This window comes from Charadrius vociferus, unplaced genomic scaffold (genome assembly GCF_000708025.1).
Source record: "Charadrius vociferus isolate BGI_N301 unplaced genomic scaffold, ASM70802v2 scaffold67, whole genome shotgun sequence".
NCBI classification, from domain to species: Eukaryota; Metazoa; Chordata; class Aves; order Charadriiformes; family Charadriidae; genus Charadrius; species Charadrius vociferus.
The window spans coordinates 2,670,819-2,676,017 of NW_009649485.1; the positions used below are offsets into that span (position 1 = coordinate 2,670,819).

The 5,199-nt window shown below is 38.2% G+C and overlaps 1 protein-coding gene across 1 annotated transcript in view; it reads right to left on the reverse strand.

The window, feature by feature from the left end:
• The window catches only part of SYN2 (synapsin II), a 181,230-nt gene that overhangs the window by 55,593 nt on the left and 120,438 nt on the right, over positions 1-5,199 (reverse strand). The window lies entirely within an intron of this gene.

The window sequence follows — 5,199 nt, forward strand, 5'->3', positions numbered from 1 at the left end:
GCTAAAAAGAGTAGAGTGTTAATTTCATCAGTGCCCCAGGTAACCAAAGAGAGGCAAATGCACCTTACTTGTGATTTCTTTATTCAAAACAGAGGGTTAAAATGTCTTATAAACTAAATCAGTGCAAGGCAGATCGTCCCAGGGAAATGCCGGGCCACCTCAATTCCCACTGAAATGAATGGGAGTTGATGCAGAACTGGGTATCCCGAGCACCCCTTGTACACAGTTCCCTTGCTTGCCATTAACACCGCCTCACAGGACTGGACCTTAAGAAACCAATTCTCTTGGTACTCACTGAAATCAAGTTTTGACGCAATCTTAGGATAGAAAGTGACACTCCTGAGTAAATCTGACCCAGGAAATCAATCTAAAATACCTTTCCCCCCCAGTTGCTTTTCAATTAAAGAAGAACAGTTATCTAAATCAACACAGATGGTAGAAAAATCTTCTATTTTCAATACCTATACAGCATGAAAACAGAAATTGTCATTAAAAAGAAAAACATTGAGTATATTCGCAGCGACTCCAAAAGAGCAGCTCTCACAGGTCTCTAGTAGAAGTTCTGGAGAAGACAAAATCTTTGCAGGGACAAATTATATTTTGATGCTAGCACGTCAGTGTTTCATTCCATTCCATTCCAATTATTCTCCCAACCATTTAGCAAACTGCTGCCTCTACAACCAAGTAACATTTTGACACCTTATAAAAAATTACCCAAATTGTCGTGACTATAAACTGTATAGGGTTTTTTACTGTAGCATTTAGGAAGTGACAGCTATAAATACCCTCCCTTTTGAAGCAGGCTATAGTACATAAGGAGGCACTGGAATTGAAACTCCATGAAAGCTCATCTATTTTGTGAACTACTATTCTAATTTTGAATTTTCTACATGATTGTACAGTTTTTGTACAGGATGTGTACTGTGACTACGTCAGTTAAATTGAAAGTATTTTTAAGGAAAAATAAATGCAATGCCAAACGAGAACTAGGGAGACAAGAGCTGCAGCACAGCATCAAGAAGGCACAGGTAAACTATTACTGTGGAGAATACGGTCTGCTATCATTCTCAAATAAGATTCATTTGCCACAGAGGAGAGAGAATGAGATGGATATAGATAAAAACTTGTAGCCTGGAGCCTGCCAGAAGCTAATGTACGGAGCAGGCAGCCCGACCAAAAGACAGGGGTGATCTGGCAGTGCGCCTCTCCCTACATCAGCTCGAAGGGTGATGCACCTCACTCAACACCTTTTGCCCCCAGTAACTCCCCGGGAAGAGATGAAAATACCCTAAAGTCAGTATGGGTTTGCTGTGGAGTTCAGGGGAAGCAGTAGATCACTCCATGGGACCCTGCATCTATGGCATCCAACAGAAGGAGACCTAGTGTTTCTAACACAGGTCCTGAGGGCTGTTAGAAGAGAAAGAAACAATTACGGTAAATAATGACCAGAATGCTGTTGATAGATGCTAATGTTCACAGTAAAAATTAACAAGAATGATGACAACCCGCAGCACAAAAAGCCCCTCCAGAATTAGAAGTCCTGCACAAAATTAGAATTCCCATTGAGGAGAGATGAAGCTGATGAAAAATTTGACTGTAGTCAGGTTTCCTGCCTTGTTCCTATATTGCACATATCAAAAAAAACCCAGTGGATTATCCCCTATTCTATTTATTTTCTTGCATTTTACTAGAAAACAGAAATTAGTTGTTCAACACTGGACTTGCTTAGCTAGACAGAAATGAGAACGTGCCAAGGATTTTTTCTACTGCGTCAACAAGGAATTGAAGGAATCAGTGACTATATCCCTCAATAAACAAACTTTTCTGTTTCTTATTAGTAAGCGTTAGCTGGAGCAGAATATAACCAAGGAGCGGGCGCTAGCTTGACGAGTATTATGACATAATTTGCTATGATGCCATGGCGTACTTATGGAATTAAAGGAAAATAGATATCATAGCATACAGCGTAGTGAAAGAAGCCCTGCACTGTTAGTCCATTTATACAAATAGTTAAAAGACCAAATGTTTATTTTGCTTCAGTCTGCTTATATTTATAAAATGTCGGCAACAACGTCTCTACCGTTATTTAAGATACAAGATTGCTTTGCTTAAACATTAGTCAAGGAATAGTTCTGTATTACTTTTGGAATCATCTTTGTATTTTGTAAGGTCAAGATCTAACCATAATACAGAATGGGTGCTGAGTTTAGGGTTTCTTTTAAACCCTCTAAAACTAATTTTCCCAATACAATGAAAAATACTAACAATACACAATATAAAAAAGGACAATGCAGCTTCAAGCTAAGACCCAATGCTTGCTCATACTCTTCAGAGGTAACAGGTACTCAATCACTGTACTGATATCAATAGAAGCTACAGGTAATATTTGCCTCCTCTGATAAATGGACTAAAAATGCATTTGCTTGCATTTGTGAGAGCATGTTCCTGAGTATAGAGACTTCCAGACTTTTGAAAATCCCTTTCAAATGTTATGATGTAAACATGTCTTCATCTGAACTCTGATAGTAATTTGACAAAACATCATGTTTCAGAATGAAGAAAACAGGAGTTCTGCTGAGGTTTCAAAAATTGTTGGCCTTTTAAATTTTCGTGATACGACTGTATCAATGTCGTCAAGAAGAAATGAGAGATACGCCTACCAAAGAACTGCTCATTAGTTAGACTTGCGTGGGAAGCAGAACAGCCAGTTTCAATTCCTGGCTTTAAGTAAGTCCATGTACCGTAGCACTGACGGGTGTACGTGTCTGCTTTTCTTGCCCCTGTTGTGACCAGCTGTTTCATGTCAGGGGTGAGAAACCTTCTAGCCACAAGTTTCACTAAAATCCCCATGACCGCTGAAAGGTCCTGTTGCGTATAGCCTATCCCTTCCGATGTGGACCAGGTCTAGAGAGACCTACAGGGAATTTATTTATTGAGTAACAGCCTCTCTTATGGCCATTTGCTTCTCTATGTGCTTTAAATATTCCACCTATATGCAGATGGCTTGGAAAGACTCTTAAAAGTTATTTCAAGGGTAGCTGCAGGCAATACTATATAAGATCATAATTAAAACGTGTTTTATGGCATTTGTAAAATTACCACTAGATTTAGTTTCAGCATGTTTACGTTTCTACACATTCAGTTGAATGTAAGTATTTAATTCTCAACTATGTCTACAAGCCAGTGGTGAATTAGTTTTTAACTTTACACAGAATTATTTTAAAATTTTGTTATGAGCATAATATTTTTAGGTAGATTGTACAATTAGTTTGATTGCACTAGATAGAAAGGTCTTCAGGACACGCAGAGCATAGTAGTTTGATGTGCTGTTCTGGACAATCTTAGGCAAAATACACCTTAGTTAACGATCAAATAGGTAGACCTGCATGCTCGATGTGAAAGAAGGCAGTTTGGCCAGCACATTTCTTAATGATCTGAATTTTACTGAATCAGTAATCAAATTGGTCTATTTAGATCATCTATAGCAGCAGCCATGTGATGTCATCTGGAAAGCAATCAATGGCTCTCAATTAATTCCTTCACCACTTTCCAATCTTACTGCCCTAAGTGAGACTTGAAAATCAATAGTCCTAGAACTACTGACCACAGCGGCCATTAAAATACCTGCATTTCTTGCTTTTTTTTTCTTTGCTTTTTTTTTTTTTTGTGGCCTTCTTGGAGCTTGAACTTCCTGTGTAAGGTTTCAGCCTCACATCTTTTTTTATCTTTTCACTCACAGGAAAAGCCTCCTGAAAGAAGTAATTTTCCTCCAGGTAATAATGGAGATGTTAACAGGTCTAAATTATTTTCAGGTGTTAGTCCTGGACTTGGATCCAACCTTATGATCTGAAGCCAAACATTCAGACTGAAAAAATAAAAATTAAAGTATGGTTGCATGAACTAAATCAGGACATAGTGTACAATATTCCTGGCTCAGCTTTGAATGTACATCTAAAATCTAAAAATGACATCCAATTCTAATAATTCTGAATATTTAATATTTTATTCTTTATTTAACAGATGGAGTGTGTCTCCGGGCGCGGGGGGCGGGGGGGGAGTAAGAGCACTAATAGCTGTGAAACTGACCTCTTACTATTTAAAAATAAAATAAATCTGCTGCTGTGAAACATGTACACATCTACATAGAGATAGCGAGCTACTTGGTGTACACCTCAATCTCAGCCTCAACAAAATACATCTTCATGAGTCCGTCTTGAAATGGTTCAAATGACGTTAATGGATTTTCAGTTTCTCAGCTTGATCTGTGAAGTGACAAAATATGCAGCCCTTCAAGCAGTTCTATCCCGCACGTCAATCTATAAATGCATTTTATGACTCTCTAATCAAACCTTATGTTGCTCCCTCATGAAACAATGTTTTCATAAGAAGAGGGTGCATACATGTTACACGTAGTCACATTGCTACAGCAACAAAAGATCTGAAGTTAAAAAAGATTCACAAACTCTTATATTTATGTCTGTGGTCCACATATAACATGAGCCAGAAAATCCAGATCCAGATCTGTGTTGATTAGGGCTTACGTTAATAGAGTGCAGAGAAAAGAGCCGTGCCTCCAACATATACCAGTGGTAGAGTTTTCCTTGTTATTTTAAATCAAATCTGTGACAAATAATAAAAAATGCCTTTTATTGCAGCTTTTAGTTTGAATTCTTTACTCCTTGTAACTAGCAATTGTTCAAGGCTCACAAACGGAGCATTGAAACATTGCCTTTTCATGAATGAAGTCCTGTCCGGGCTGCAAACAGGGACGTCATTTCAAGAAAATGCACAGAAGTGCAGGGGAAGATCAGGGACTGCAAATGAAAACAGAGCTTAAAAAAGGACAGCTTTGTTTACTTGCCCGAAATAGAGAAGGTAGCAGGAGTAGCTTTTAAATTCAAACTGGAAGGGAATTTACTAGAAAAAGATAAAATCTTTCTTCTGCTAAAGATCATAAAATCAGCTTCAGAGACTTGTAAAAGATGTTTTTGTAAAGGCTTTCGATTATTAATAGTTCTACTGACTCACAACAGCAACATTGCAACGCTTACTAAGGTAACCTCTCTTCTGGTACAGTAACTTTCACCAATGATGTGCTTTTTCCTTCGAGGAAGGCGGAGTTCGGAGTTAGTGTCAGGGCCATAAATAAGAGGGTCCTATGTCAGGGAAATTAGAAGTCAGTTAACATAAGCGTATACT